Consider the following 16,902-nt stretch of genomic DNA (forward strand, 5'->3'; position numbering starts at 1 on the left):
TGACTTGCAGCAACTGTTGATGCTAAATTTATATTAAGTGAATAGCAGAAAGCATGGTTCCAGGGAATGTTTACTATTATGGCAACAAAGGCATTTGATGGTTGAATTACGCAAAAAAAAAAAAAAAAAAAAAAAAAAAAGGCTAGATGTGCTGTTACTAATGTTGTGCCTTCAGGAAGAATCTTCAAAAGCTGATTTCTACTTTCTGCGCTAGAGCTTCACTCATAACTTAAAACGTGAATATCAAGCCTGAATTTATATATGATCTAAAGAGAAACCAGGGTATCTGATCAGAGTTTCTGATGTGTGGTGTGGGGAGCAGATCTTGGATTTTTGCATGCAGATTTCAGGATGAATGAACGGTCGTATTCCCCTACACACATAGGCAGACACACTTCGCCTCAGCAGTATTTGCAGCAGTCTGATTTTAATATGCTGGCAGTCTCTGTGACCATATCTCCCTCTAGTGGCGTCCCTTAAAGATTCATTGTGCAGATTCTGTGGCTAAAAAGGCATAAGGCACAGACTTCAACGCTGCAATTTGATCTGGTCTGGTGGCTTCATATTTTGTCTGCAGGAAAACGAGATAGGGTTGGGTATCCATTGCTGCAGATGCGCTGAGAATATGGCAAATGATGTTTTATGTTCAGTCCCTTTTTGCCATCTTTTTTGCTTGTTTTGAAATGTTTGCTTAATAGGGAGAAGTTGCAAGACTTTGACATTTTGTCATTGTTCGGCTACAGACAACAGTTTGAGGTACTGTAGTCCTGGAGCTAGGATCTAGGGTGATCACATTAAGCCTGAAGACCAATGAGGAGGCAGGAACAATGATAATTTTATATCTCCAGGGCTGCGTACACACTAGACCTATAAAGCACAACAACACCCCCCCCCACACACAAAATATGGGAGCTGTAGTTTACCCCTACAGTTCCCAGCTCCTTAGCAAACTACAGTTCACACGATTATTTGGGTGGGGGAGTCTTGCATTGAATTTAAAGGTCTGGTGCGTAACTCAGCCTAGAAATTGTTTTATTGTTCTTATACAGTGGTACCTCGGGTTAAGAACTTAATTCGTTCTGGAGGTCCGTTCTTAACCTGAAACTGCTCTTAACCTGAGACACTACTTTAGCTAATGGGCCCCCCCTCTGCTGCTGCGCTGCCACCATGCGATTTCTGTTCTCATCCTGAAGCAAAGTTCTCCACCCGAGGTACTATTTCTGGGTTAGCAGAGTCTGTAACCTGAAGTGCCTGTAACCTGAGGTACCACTGTAATTTGCTTTTAGGAATAATAGCTGTTTTTAGAACTTGCATTATTATTGCTTTCTGTATTTTGTCTCATTTTTATGTTCGTGCACACCACTTTGCTTCATAGCCTGAAGAAATCAATGCACAAACTTGGAAAATTAATAATAAAGGAACACACAAAGAGGCAGGTCAGAACTGAAGAGAAACCAAAGGATACAGGGACACATGGAAGAACTCAGGAAGGCCTTATTATTGGCCAAATGAGCCTTAACAGGAACAGGAAGCCACCGTCTAGTCCTTGCTGTCCAGGAGGTCCTAATAGTCACCTTGGATGGGCAGAGTCAGTTCAAGACCGGAGTGGTCATGCAACATGCAGTTCACAAATCGAATGTCTCCCAACTTGAGACTTGGCAGCTCCTGACATGATTTTGCCACCATGATCTGAAACACTGTGCGCGCTTTGATGCCCATGTGGGCAGTAGCAGTGTTGTGGGGCTGCGCTCCTCACCTGATATCCGCATGGCTGAGTTGCTGCTGCATCCTGGAACAGAGATGGGGAGAAGCAAGAAGTAAATACTGTACAGTTGTACCTTGGAATTCGATCGCCTTGTAAATCGAACGTTTTGGCTCTCGAATGCCGCAAACCCGGAAGTGAGTGTTTGTGAACATTCTGATGTGGCCTCTGTGGCTTTTGATTGGCTGCAGGAGCTTCCTGCAGCCAATCGGAAGCCATGCCTTGGTTTCCGAACGTTTTGGAAGCCAAGCAGACTTCCAGAACGGGTTCCGTTCGACTTCTGAGGTACGACTGTACACCAGTAGGCATGCCAGCTACAAATGCATTTCTTTTCCCTTTAGCTGAGGGGGACTGTTCCATACACACATCCTCCTGCACTGAAATGAGTTTGGATGAGATTGTGGGTGAGTGTACTTGGTTTTTTGTTTTGCATCCCTGGGAAATGGGTCTGAGAAGGATGACTCCAGATTAAGTTTACAACAACATTTCTGGGCGGTGTGAATTACAGGCTCTGTACATGTGACTTTTCGTTTATGCACAACATTATCCTTAATGAAGAGCCATCCTTTAGTTTCTTGCTTGATTTGTTTCCCCTCAAACCAGCTTCCATCTGATTCGAAAAGGTAAGCCACAGTCACTTCACTGTTAAGCTGAGGTGTGTACATTTGAGACAGTTTCTTGCACATGTGCAGTTGACCGCTTCACGAATAGGAGTTTGGGTGTGGTCACAGGGATGGAGAAACCAAGCGGATAAATGGACTTTGGGTGAAGACTTCCCTACGCTCTTTCTGGCGTGTACCTCAACATTCAATTGCACAGCAGGGGTAAATGACCGTGTGTTTTAAGCCGCTAATGTGTACGTAACTGCAGAACTGCTGCATTTATGGTTGTGCTGTCCAAGTCTTTCTGGTGGAGGGCCAAAAGTTTATGATATGTTAAATGCATGGAAGCATTCCAGCTTTTGTTCTTACTTTAAAAAGAGCAGCCTGGGGGCAGGAGGATAGCAGAATTGAGTCTGTTATATGAGAGGAGGGGCAGGGTTCACCCTTTTCCTCCGTGTGGTGATTTGTGGTTCGAGTTAAAATCTTCCCCTGAGAGTTGCTATTTCCCCAGGAGAGAAGTTGTCACTGATGCCAATAGAGGTTTCAGAGGTGAAAGGTTCCAATCCTGAATAGGCTTTCTTGCTGCTGCATTGTAGGGTTCTTCTGTACTTTTAAAAGTAATGAAAACATATGTGGGAGAAATTCAACATAGCACTGTGACCGTCAGTCCATCAGTGCAAGTACAGTGGTACCTCGGTTTTCGAACATCTCCGTTGACAAACATTTTGGTTTTTGAATGCCGTAAACCCAGAAGTAAATGCTTTGATTTTCGAACACGCCTCAGAAGTCGAACATGCCGCCTGGCTTCTTCTGAGTGCAAGATCCTGAGGCCTAGCTGTCGGCTGTTGAGTTTTCGGTTTTCAAATGTTTCAGAACCCGAATGGTCTACCGGAACGGATTACGTTTGAAAACTAAGGTACCACTGTATTTCAGCCAGATAAAACAATCTCTCCTCCTGCTATACACTGTTCTTTGGGTTACCCTCAGAGCTGATTTCAGGGGGTACACAGGGGAGCGCTTTTGGGCTAACAGAAGACCTTGTGTGGTCTTCCATTACTTGAACCCCACACTTTGTATTTAACTCATTTACTAGTATAGAAGTAGAGACGTCACCTTGCCAACAAAGGTCCATATAGTTAAAGCCATGGTTTTCCCAGTAGTGATGTATGGAAGTGAGAGCTGGACCATAAAGAAGGCTGATTGCCGAAGAATTGATGCTTTTGAATTATGGTGCTGGAGGAGACTCTTGAGAGTCCCATGGACTGCAAGAAGATCAAACGCATCCATTCTGAAGGAAATCAGCCCTGAGTGCTCACTGGAAGGACAGATCGTGAAGCTGAGGCTCCAGTACTTTGGCCACCTCATGAGAAGAGAAGACTCCCTGGAGAAGACACTGATGCTGGGAAAGATGGAGGGCACAAGGAGAAGGGGGCAACAGAGGACGAGATGGTTGGATAGTGTTTTCGAGGTTACCAGCATGAGTTTGACCAAACTGCGGGAGGTAGTGGAGGACAGAGGTGCCTGGCGTGCTCTGGTCCATGGGGTCACGAAGAGTCGGACACGACTAAACGACTAAACAACAACAACTAGTTTATCCCAGATTCCCACCCAGCTTGGTTCATATTCTTTTTAATGTTTCAGTTCAGTTGTGTACTTTTGAATAAAGAAGTGAGCAGAGGCAAGCCAGAGTGGGTAAATGCCCTATCAACAAGGAACAAATTTGCACCCTGGGCCTTATTTACCATTGCCCTGATCCAACAGGAAAAAATGTGCATGTGAACAGTGTGTGTGTATTTCCCCAGGCAGAGTGCCCCAGTCCAGGAACTACATCGACCATCAATCGCACAGTCCATCTGTTTGGAAGTGTGATGGAATCCAGCCCTTTGATCCTCTGTCCAACTTCCAGAATAGATGGCTGGTGGTGCTTTTGAGATAACCTGCTTGGGGCTCTGGACAGGCCCTGGCTCCAGAACTGGGACTTCCAGCTTTTGGGGACGACGACACACACCTGCAGACCCCTTTGCACACGTCTCCTCTTGCTCAAGTGGAGTGTTGAGTGTTAAGGAAATAAGCATGAGGTATCGGAAAGCAGGAAGCTCTGAATCATAAATTCTTCATTCAGATAGAACTGGCTAATGCAGTTACAGGTCCGTGGAATTCAATCACTCGCTACTTATGCTGTGGAGAAAGAGACAATAAAACTGATTTATATTGATGCCAAAGCACGCAGGTATTTAGAGGGCGAGATCTTCAGAATCAACAAGGGTTTTTTTTTCCTAATGCAAAATGTGTGTTAAATAAAGATGTGTAGAAAACTGGATCCTGCTGCTGTTTTAAATTGGCATCGTTCACTGCACAATGCCTAAGAGGCATGGCTGTGGGCAGCTCAGAGATGTGAAGCGAGTGGTGCAGCAAAAAAGAAACTGCTAGCACATTTGCTAAGCAGGGTCCGGTATGGTTTCGAATTGGATGGGGGACTGCGCGTTGAGATTCCTGCATTTCAGGGGGTTGGACAAGATGACCCTGGGATCCCTTCCAATTCTGGGATTCTATTATTCATGCCCCATTCTCCCCCTGGTGTGGATAGCCACTATTTGCTCACAAAGCAGACCAGGACAATGGTGGTTGAGAATTGGAAGGAATACTAAGGGTCATCTAGTTCACCCCACTGCAATGCAGAAATCTCAGCCAAAGCATCCATGACAGATGGCCAGCCAACCTCTGCTTAAGAACCTCCTGAGGCAGTCCGTTCCACTCTCGAACAGCTCTTATTTTCAAGCAGTTTTTTTCTGATGTTTAGTTGGAATCGCCCTCCTTGTAATTTGAATCCATCAGTTCAGGCCCTAGCCACCACCAGGCAAAAACAAGCTTGCTCCATCTTCCCTGTGCCAGCCCTTTAGATATTTCAGAATGGCTATATTATCTCCTCTCAGTCTCCTCTTATCAAGGCTAAACATACCCAGCTCCTTCGAACATTTCTCATAAGGCTTGGTTTCCAGACCCTTGGTCATCTTGCTTGCCCTCCTCTGCACACGTTCCAGCTTGCCAACAGCCCAGAACTGGACACAGTATTCCAGAGAGTCTGTGGCCCTCTGGACTCCAACCCGCATTATCCCCAGCCGCTATGGCCAAGGGTTAAGAATGATGGGAATTGTAGTCCTGCAACATTTGGAAGAACATGGGTTTCTCCATCCCTGTCTTGGGAGGCCTAGTCTAGCTTGATTAACTGACAGCATTCAGGGCGCCTTCAGAGCACAACTTCTGTTCTCATCCTGAAGCAAAGTTCTTAACCTGAAGCACTATTTCTGGGTAAGCGGAGTCTGTAACCTGAAGCGTATGTAACCCGAGGTACCGCTGTACTGCATTATAAGGGTTTTCAAAGCTCCCATCACTTTCGAAAGCGGTTTGCCATGTGGAATTATGATCAACAGAGGCTGCTATTCAAGAAACTCGAATCCAAAGCAGCCTCGGATGTGTAGAACTAGCCGTGGGGTTTTTTTGTGGGGGTTTTTCATGCTGGCTCCCTATAGCAAATTATATTTCATTTTTAAAAGCCTACCATATTTAGTGGCTCTAGATAGGAGAGACATATAAATAAAAGTAGGTTTGCAAATTATCTACTCACTGGAGTAGCTGGGAATGTATTTTTCCACAGTGCTAAGAAGTTCCCCTTTGGCCCTGATCTGTGTCTCACTTTATGCTTCTTGCGCATACATTGTGAAATGAACCCCTTGCACATTCGTTGCTCCAGCCAATGTACATATCACATTTGGCTTCAAGATACTGTACTTTATGTCTGCTGTCATTTCAGGCTTCAAAGCCAAGTGATGCTGGAGCCGCCAGTTTTCTGTTTTGAAAGAGAGGCTTCCAAACAAAAGATGCTCACGATATTTATAAAACTTCTGCCCACGCCGGTTTATTCTGCAGAGCCCAAGTGGCTGAGAAGCCCAGAGCTTAAACTCTCTGCCGCACTTTCTTCTCATGAAAAAATAAGCACGGCGACAAAGGAAAATGTATTAGCGCGGATGAAATGTTATCCTATTTGGTTATATTTTTATATTTTGTTTAAGCATCTATTCTGGAGTGTCATTCTGCGCAAGTTTCAAAGAGGCCTTTTTGTAAAGCTGTGGAACTAAGAATGAAAAAGAGTCTGGACAGCAAGATAAATGAACACAATGAGAAGGCTTTGGGCTGGAATATGTGCAACAGCAGCACCATGTAAAAACTTTTATGGTGAATTGGCTCAGTTGTAACCCAACATAAAGCCCTAAATGGCCTCGGTCCAGTATACCTGAAGGAGCATCTTCACCTCCATCGTTCTGCTCGGACACTGAGGTCCAGCGCTGAAGGCCTTCTGGCAGTTCCCTCACTGTGAGAAGCCAAGTTACAGGGAACCAGGCAGAGGGCCTTCTCGGTGGTGGCACCCGCCCTGTGGAATGCCCTACCACCAGATGTCAAAGAAAAAAATAGTTACCAAACTTTTAGAAGACATGTGAAGGCAGCCCTGTTTAGGGAAGCTTTTAATGTTTAATAGGTTATTGTATTTTAGTGTTTTGTTGGAAGCCGCCCAGAGTGGCTGGGGAAACCCAGCCAGATGGGCGGGGTATAAATTATTAATTATTTATTATTATTATTATTATTATTATTATTATTATTATTATTATTACACAGAGAACTTCCCATCAACTTTTGGGGGCTCCCCAGCCACCTCAAATATTTTATTGGGGGGGGGGGTCGAAGGGACCTCAGCCCCTAGGAGTTGACTCCTATGTATGAATAAGTCCACAGTGCTTCCTGTCATGTGGAGAAGGTATTTGGCCATTCCACCTGCAGCAAAAATCAGAAAAGCAATGACTGGTCAGCTCAGCGCTATCATGTAGTAGTGCCTAACACACTGAGTCCATGAAAATAAACCCCAACTGTGTATCTTTTTGATTACTTTAGCAGAATTACGCGAGCCTGGCCTACAGCCTTGGACCCAAGAACCTAGTTTTGTGTCACTGCCTGTGAAAAAGGGAAAGGGCAGGTTCCCGTTGAAGACGGCAATCAAGTTGGAAAGGGTGAAGAAAGGTCTTCGGGGGGTGGGGGTGGGAGTTAATGGAGACGCCATCTGTGCTCGCAACATTAAATTCGACGTCTGAAAGAATGCCCAGACTCCTGACTGGAGAAAGTGATCAAGGGAAAATCCAGGAAGAAAATCCTCATCTATGATTTAAGCCTGGATTCTTGAAACATTAATAAGTGGCAGGCTTATGGCACGTTTTGGACATGTGTTTGCTGGTGCATGAAAATGCAGTGGAAATTGCCTGGATGAGATAGTAAAGCAATCGGCTTTGTATAGCTCTATGTCTAAAAAAAGGTAAAAGTTATAGGACCGCTGGACAGTTAAGTCATCTCGCTTTCAGGCCAAGGGAGCCGGCGTTTGTCCACAGACAGCTTTCTGGGTCATGTGGCCAGCATGACTAAACCACTTCTGACGCAACGGAACACTGTGATGGAAACCAGAGCGCATGGAAACACCACTTACCTTCCCGCCACAGCAGTACTTATTTATCTACTTGCACTGGTGTGCTTTCGAACTGCTAGGTTGGCAGGAGCTGGGACTGAGCAACGGGAGCTCACCCTGTCATGGGGATTCGAACCGCCGACCTTCTGATCAGCAAGCCCAAGAGGCTCAGTGGTTTTGACCACGGCACCACCTACACCCCTACATCTATAGCTATATGAAGTAGGTTGCTTTTCTATCCCATCTGTCCTCCTAACACTGAAATTGCTGCAGCTCACCTGGGTAGGTCACCTAGGGCCAAGGTGGCAGCAAGGTTGGTGGAACCAATTTGGTTCTCTTGCCAGTGTGACTGCTTCACAGCTCTGATTCTGCCCCTGCCCTGCCCAATCCAGGTGGCTGTAGCGATGTTGATGTTGGGGAGGACGTGCTCTCTCTCACTACACCAGCCACTACTGATCTGTAGGGCACACCTATGTTTATAGGGAGGGTATCCCTGCAGGGACACGGGTGGCGCTGTGGGTTAAACCACAGAGCCTAGGACTTGCTGATCAGAAGGTCGGCGGTTCAAATCCCCACAATGGGGTGAGCTCCCATTGCTCGGTCCCACCTCCTGCCAACCTAGCAGTTCGAAAGCACGTCAAAGGGCAAGTAGATAAATAGGTACCGCTCCGGCGGGAAGGTAAACGGCGTTTCCGTGCGCTGCTCTGGTTCACCAGAAGCGTCTTAGTCATGCTGGCCACATGACCCGGAAGCTGTACACCGGCTCCCTCGGCCAATAAAGCGAGATGAGCACCGCAACCCCAGAGTCGGCCACAACTGGACCTAATGGTCAGCGGTCCCTTTACCTATCCCTGCAGCACCCCTGATGTGACTTACCTGTGACTAGTGGTGGGGAAATTTCCCTCTGCTTGAATTCAGAAATGAGTGGCTTTATATTCAAAGATGAAGGAGACCCATTTGCAACTGCCGGGTGCACGTTCAGTAACGAAGAAGCTGGAGACATCAAGGTACCGTCATCAGAACGACACAGAAATGCTAGACGTTTTCTGCCATGTACGCGGCACTTTGCATTTGTAATGTTAGCAAACCATTTTCTCACGTTTCGTTTTACCACCAGTGAGCAGAAGCCTACTTGGGATACCATTAGGGAGAGTAAGCTCATGTGCTTGCCAGATTTGCTCAAATTAAAGCAAATTTTAGTGTTTTGAAATCTAAGGCAGAGAGTAGTATGTTTGTGTGCTCTGAGGAGGTTCATAAATTGCTGCTTTTATTTTTGTGAAGAGAAAGGAAACACAACCTTTTGATAACACTGTCCCCTCTGGTTATACGTGCTTCTTGTGTTACTCTGAACATTAAACAGAACCAGAGTTAAAAATAGTTTTTGTGCTGAAATCTCTCTGGATTATACATGTCCTTAGGTTATTTTCTGTAACGATAACCTTTGTACCAGACAAGGGAAGAAAACATTCAACGTACCGCCTTTGGCCGAACAAAACAGTTGCACAAATAATATCGGGGACAAATTGAGCGTTGAAGAAACACTTCCTTCACTTTGGAAGCAAATGAGTATTTTATGTAGCAAGAAAGAAGAAGAAAGCAAGAGCTACTTATTTTGAGGTAATCTTTATTGGGGTTGTGGGTGTAAACCTGTTTGGCTGAGTAATGGTTGGTGTCCATTCTATTTGGCTTGGATTCCATCCCATATGGTGTCCGTTCCACTTTATACAACATGGGAGACAGAACCATAGTATTGTGAGTTGGAAGGGACCCTGAGGGCCATCTAGTCCAACCCCCTTCAATGCAGGAAGCATGGCCAGCATGGCCAATGGTTAGGGGTGATGGCGGAGATGTAGCCCAACAACATCTGGAGATCAACAGTTTCTCCATCCCTGGGCTAAAGGTTCCCTAATGCGTGTGCATATCTTCTGGATTCAAAATGTGCCTTTCATGGTCGGACACTAACAAATGCACCGCAGGCATATACATGCTGATACAGTGCGTGGGAATCGGCCCTCAATATTAACACAGGGCAATTACGTATAAACAGAAGTCTGGGTTTTACTGAGTTGTTTTCAAGTGATGCAAACATCTGTGCAGAGAAACTTCAGATGTGGCCATTTAATGACTCCCGTTTACCGCCTCTGAATGAAAATGTCACGAGAATTCCATTACTGATCATGCCAAGGATCTAAGTAGACTGGCGTTTTTTTCTCCTATGGTCAGCGAGAGGCCCCTGGAATCTCATCAGGAGACATGAATAGCCATCCCCTGTTGCTTGTCTCCAACACCTGGTATTCAGAGGGGCACTGTCCCAATTAGCTAGTAAACTAATATTTCCTCCACAAATTTGTCCTTAAAAAAAAAAAAAGTCATTTAAATAGCGGCCATCGCCACTTCTAAGGGTAATGAATCCCGTTAGATAATAAATAAGGACTTTCTTTTTCTGTACCTCTGAACTGACTATAAATAAGTTTAATTGGGTGACCCTGAAGTCTTCTCTTAGAATGCTCAGTGCCCTGCCCAAAGCAGGCCTGTACCATATATGTTCATCCATGTTATTTATAATACGTGGCCATTTTATTTTTATTTAAAGGGTTTATAACCCGCTTATAAAAGGACCTTTGGGAGTCATCCAACTCGGCTCAAGGCTGGATCTACATTGCAGGGTGCAGCTACATCATCATCCCTGGCAAATGGTTGTCCAGATATTTATCTCTGTCTCCTGAGGCAGGATGTACCACTGTCAGAAAGCTCTTGCCATTAGGAGCTTTTGCTGAAATCTTTTTCCCAGTAGTCTCTGCCTATTGTCTCTATTCCCGCCCTCTGGGCCAACAGAGAGCAAGTTTGGTCCATCTTCTGCATGAGGGCCTTTCAGATATTTGAAGACAGCTATCATGCCTCACCTTCATTCCCCCCCCCCCCCCAGGCTAAACAGGTCCTCACAGGACTTAGGCCACTTCCTCATCTTGTATTTAAAGCTCTTTTAAACCACTTCAGCATTCATGGAGAATCCTGGGAACTGTAGTTTGTGAAGGGTTGTGAGAGTTGTTAGGAAACCACTATTCCCTTCTCAGAGCTACGGTTCTCAGAATGGGAACCATGGAAATAGACCAGCTGAGTACATGAACTTTATTCCCAACACATTTCAAATATAACTTCTCCTCAAGTTATACAAACTTTGTAAATAAACATGTTAAGAATCAAGTCAACTTGGGTCTTCTTGGACACTTGTAACATTTGTCTGGTCCCTCTTTTTCTGTGCTGAGCAATGTGCTCGTTCGTGTCCGTTTCCTGGGTGCCATTCGAAACTCTACTTGATTCTTCCGGCAATATTTTTTCACAGTAGATGTCTGAACTGTCTGAGTTTATGATACTTGACAGACGCAGCAGATTAGCATAGCCAGGAGTGGGAAGGCGGAATGTTTTTATGAAGCTGCAAGAAAAGTCTTTTACCAGAGTGACCTTTCGTGCTCTAACATCTCTTTCTTCCCCATCCTGCTACAATCCATTTTGTTCAGTGTAAAAACAACCACACACACACTCCTTCCAAATGGTCCCTCCCTTATCCATCCTCCTCTTCTTCAACTCCTGTAGCATCACTGCCAGAAGCCCAGGTGGGCAAGTTCAAAGGAACAGCACATAATAATCCACGCAGATTCCAGCGGGATGGAGGTTTTATCAAGAGTGTTACCATACAATCTTATCATATGCTTTCTCAGAAGCCTCACCAAATTCAGTGACACTTATTCCCAATTACTCCCTAGTATTGCAAGTTTAATAATAATAATAATAATAATAATAATAATAATAATAATAATAATTTATTCATACCCCACCCATCTGGCTGGGCTTCCCAGGCTCCTGTGTGCTGCACCTGAACAATCCCGAGCTGTAAAACTGATGGGGTTCTTTATTTATTTAGATGGTTTAAATACCACCCTTCCCACAGGACACAGGGGGTGGTTTACAAATAAAAACATGTAAATAAGAATACGTAAAATCCATTAAGAGATACAGTCCGTTGTAAACTCACAACAATAGATCATTGAATGACAATAACAGTAGCAGCAGCTGGGTCTCTTCTCCTCCAAATGCCCTCTGAAAAGGATGCATCTTGGCCAACTGCCTGGAGCTATAGAGATGAGGCCAGGCAGACCTTAGCAGGGAGAGATTTCCACATGCAAGGAGCCACCACTGAAAAAGCCCTTTCCCAAGCCTGCACATCATGTACCTCAGCCCGCTTAGGACCACTGCAGATAAAAACCCCAAATCTAAAGCCCAACTTCCTAAATCAAATAGGGGCAAAGTAGATTTGAACCTGCTTTATGCAGAGTCTGATGGTTAGCTCAGCATGTCTCTGAATACCAGTTACCAGGTGACACAGGTGAGTCGGTTGCTGTCACGCTTTGGGGCTTCCCATAGGCATCTTTTTGGCCACTGTGAGAGCATGACAATGGACTAGATGTGCCGTTGGCCTGATCCACCTAAAAGGCTCTCCTTATGTCCTTATGCCACTCAGTGTAAAACCAGGGTTTCCCAAACTTGGGTTGGGGCTTCATCTGTTTTTGGGCTACAGTTCCCATCATCCCTGACCGCTGGTCCTGCTAGCTGGGTGTGATGGGAGTTGTAGTCCAACAGCAGCTGGAGACTGAAATTTGGAAAACCCTGGTGGCTGATAATACTGATTTAGATGGTATAGGATATCCGCATGAGTTCCAGTATTATAACTACAGCAGCTGCTGACCTCTCTGTGTGATTTCAGGCAAGGGTCTTTTCTAGCCCTGGTGCTTGAGATTGCTTTTAAGGCGAGATCCCTCTGATTGAGCCAGGATCTTCTTCATGCAGAGAATGTGCTGCAAGATGGAGCTGTGGTTCCTTCCCATCGGAGCACATGGGTCACATACTCTTGTGTAGTGGGATCCAGATAAACGGAAGTGTTACTGTGTGTCTGTTTCTCTTCAGCCATTTATTGGCATTAGATCTTTCAAAGAATGCACACACAACAATGCATTATTTATGTTGCACTGTGGGAATGTTTTGTACATCACGCCCCCCCTCCTTCCCCTCCACGACACATTCCAGTTCTGAAGCTTATTTATATTTTCCTTGAATTAACGTTTTCTGTTTCGTATGGCTATCGAGGGACTGCTCTAAATGGGAAATAAAATGCGGCGCTCTGTCAGGCCTGATGCAAGCGAGCAGGTTTCTTGTGCTCCATTTCCATGTTTAAATAATGATGGGCTGAGAGCATACCATATCTCCATGTGTCAAGAGAGTTGCCTGATCAGCTGGAGAGCCGATATGAATCCCACCCCCATTAATTCTCCTGAAAATTGTTCGCTACGAATCTGGATATCGAAAATTTGAAATTTAACACCAATCTTTTCAATCCCATGATATTTGAAGTCTGTGCTGGTTATCACATAGTAATTAATTTGGCAGTATTTAATAGCTGACACACAATACATTTTGGTATCTGATAGCTAGCAAACTATGATATTTTTAACTATCTCTGGAATTCTTGAAGCATCTGATAATTGACAGCTTCATCCAGGGGTATCCAATATGGCAGCCTCTAGATGTTGTCGGAGTACAATTCCCATCATCCATGACCATTGCCCATGTTGGTTGGGGTTCATGGGAATTATATTCCAACATCATCTGGAAGGCACTACGCTGACTCCTTTTGGCTTAGGCTTCCCCAACCTGTTGCCTTCCAAATGTTTTGAATCAGGACTCTAATAATCTCTAACCATTGGCCATGCTGCTTGGGAGTTATAGTTGTAGTAGTGCAAGACATGTGGTGCACACCAGTTTGGGGGAGGCTGCTATTGCATGCACACACCTGAATGATAAAAGAGACTGTTGGTAAGGTTAAAGTCGTCAAATTTGAAATCAGGAGTTTCAAATTTGAAATCCTGTCAAATTTCAAAATATTTTGTTTTGGTTCAAGTTCTCTCAGTAATCAAAACCATGTGGAAACAGTGGTTATGGAAAATGGGCTTCATGTACTAGGATAAACATTGCAAAATGTTGCCGTGAATGGGTCTCTAGTTTATCTTATGTGGCAGGAAATAGAAAGGGCTGGCCTTAACAGATTTGGAACAAGGGGACCCAACTGCGGCTCTGACCTGTGGTTTGTGGCAGCCAATACGTAGTCAACCCGTGGATTGTGCTCGTGCGACGTGAAAGTTCTAGGTCACTCATGACATCCAGACAGTGACATTCAGCATCTAATGCTCATATAATATTGGTGCAAAATTCAAATATTGGCCAGTTTTGCTATATAGTTGCACACACAGTTGACTGATTCCATCGGGCAGGCAGAGGGCCTTCTCGGTAGTGGTGCCCGCCCTGTGGAATGCCCTCCCACTAGATGTCAAAGAAAGAAACAACTATCTGACTTTTAGAAGATATCTGAAGGCAGCCTTGTTTAGGGATTTTTTTTGTGTTTTTAATATCCTGTTGGAAGCCACCCACAGTGGCAGGAGAGGCCCGGGTAGGACCAGCAACCCTGGTTATATGGGGGGCGGCGGCAGCATGGGCTAGTAAATAAAGTAAGTTTTTTTGTGCGGCGATTGATTGCATTACCATATTTATGTGAAGCCCAAGTGTGCCACCACAGTAGTTGCTTAAAGCTGGCAGCCAGAGAGACGATGGTCTTTATTACGGACACAGTCTTCCCACCCATGGCTGCAAGCAAGGGTTTGGAGGTGGGTGGGACTGGAATCTCTGGCATTTGAAGAATGAATGGTGGGGTGCTGGGATCACTCTGGGCTTGTGCATACATGCTCATTAGTCTCTAATGGTTTTCCAAACGCTGTGCCGCACCTTTATTATCTCCTCTACCTGCGCTGATTGAATAGATACGGTACCTGTTTTCTCGCTATATGTGGCAGTTGCTGGTGTGTACTCTGTAAAGGAGCATATCTACCAAAATATCTCTTTGGCTGCTGGAGCACCAGCTGTTCTGCTCAGATACAAACTCAGTCAACCTGGCTACCGTACACTGTGAGTTTTGAATGATGGACTATGGTTAATGGTAGACTGGCACAACGCTGAGCATTTGTGGTATTTAACTGTAAAAGCAAGCAGGGTGCACAGCAAGCGGTAGAGAGAAGTTTGATTTGAAGAATGATTCTCTAGCAGCCTCAGGGCTCCCTGGGAAACACCTTTCTGAGGCCCCTTACTCATTTGCAGGCTATGAAGAGCTGCTGTTTCGCTTCATGTTGTAAAATAAGTGCCTCTGCTTTCATAGAATCATAGAGTTGGAATAGACCACAAGGGCCATCGCGTCCAACCCCCTGCCAAGCAGGAAACACCATCAGAGCACTCCTGACATATGGTTGTCAAGCCTCTGCTTAAAGACCTCCAAAGAAGGAGACTCCACCACACTCCTTGGCAGCAAATTCCACTGTCGAACAGCTCTTACTGTCAGGAAGTTCTTCCTAATGTTTAGGTGGAATCTTCTTTCTTGTAGTTTGGATCCATTGCTCCATGTCCGCTTCTCTGGAGCAGCAGAAAACAGCCTTTCTCCCTCCTCTATGTGACATCCTTTTATATATTTGAACATGGTTATCATATCACCCCTTAACCTCCTCTTCTCCAGGCTAAACATGCCCAGCTCCCTTAGCCGTTCCTCATAAGGCATCGTTTCCAGGCCTTTGACCATTTTGGTTGCCCTCCTCTGGACACGTTCCAGTTTGTCAGTGTCCTTCTTGAACTGTGGTGCCCAGAACTGGACACAGTACTCCAGGTGAGGTCTGACCAGAGCAGAATACAGTGGCACTATTACTTCCCTTGATCTAGATGCTATACTCCTATTGATGCAGCATTGGAAGCATTGGAAAGCATTGATGCTTTCATTGGAAGGTTGTTGGATGATTTGTCTTCCCAGTTTTAGCAGACAGGCAGTCAAGTCGTGTATCCATAGCTGTGGCCAGAAGAAAAATGACCACCGGGAGGAGCACAGAGAGAAGATACATTGCAGCAGCACAACCAGATGCCTTCATCTGCCCCAGCTGCAACAAAACATGTCTCTCCTTTATCAGTCTCTGCAGCCACAGCAGTCGCTGCAACCTTCCAACAGTTTGACTTCACCCCCAAATGCACACTCTTCCATTGTCTCCTGAGACAGATGGATGCTGGAACCTGACATAATGGCAGAAAGGGAAAACTCTTTCTCTATGAAGGGGTTTTAAGTTTCATGTACAATAGCATGGAACATAGGCTGATATACTTGGGAAAACCATTGGTTCACTGACAGAATCATCAGATCCTATTGTGCATAATAGGATGATAACAGTGAAAGCTTTCATAACAGCGAGAGCTGGATCATAAAGAAGGCTGATTGCTGAAGAATTGATGCTTTTGAATTATGGTGCTGGAGGAGACTCTTGAGAGTCCCATGGACTGCAAGAAGATCAAACCTATCCATTCTGAAGGAAATCAGCCCTGAGTGCTCACTGGAAGGACAGATCATGAAGTTGAGGCTCCAATACTTTGACCACCTCATGAGAAGACTCCCTGGAAAAGACCCTGATGTTGGGAAAGATGGAGGGCACAAGGAGAAGGGGACGACAGAGAACGAGATGGTTGGATAGTGTTCTCGAAGCTACGAACATGAGTTTGACCAAACTGTGGGAGGCAGTGGAAGACAGAAGTGCCTGGCGTGTTCTGGTCCATGGGGCCACGAAGAGTCGGACACGACTAAACAACTAAACAACAACAACATTGTTCATAATTTTAAGGCAGACTTGAGTTGGCGGCTGGGGAGCGGGACATCAACAAGGGAGTAGAATAGCTAACATCACGTCAAGCCAAGCAGGGCTGAACAGGAATGTGGTGGGGGAGGAAGTGGGGATGTTCCTTTGTCAGGGATGTTGTGAGCCCCTCCCTTGAATTTCCAGATAACTTAATAATGGAGTTTGTATTAAGAAATTTATATCCCACCCTTTCCCAAAAGGACAGAGCATGCTTTACACCATAAACCACGGTAAGAACCTTAAAACACAGAAAAATTATTGGCAGAT

The 16,902-nt window shown here is 45.2% G+C and overlaps 1 protein-coding gene across 5 annotated transcripts in view; it reads left to right on the top strand.

Annotated features, from left to right (window-relative positions):
* PDZD2 (PDZ domain containing 2) overlaps positions 1-16,902 on the top strand; it is a 233,036-nt gene that overhangs the window by 73,190 nt on the left and 142,944 nt on the right. The window lies entirely within an intron of this gene.

The sequence above is a fragment of the Podarcis muralis genome, chromosome 11 (assembly GCF_964188315.1).
Source record: "Podarcis muralis chromosome 11, rPodMur119.hap1.1, whole genome shotgun sequence".
Taxonomy (NCBI): Eukaryota; Metazoa; Chordata; class Lepidosauria; order Squamata; family Lacertidae; genus Podarcis; species Podarcis muralis.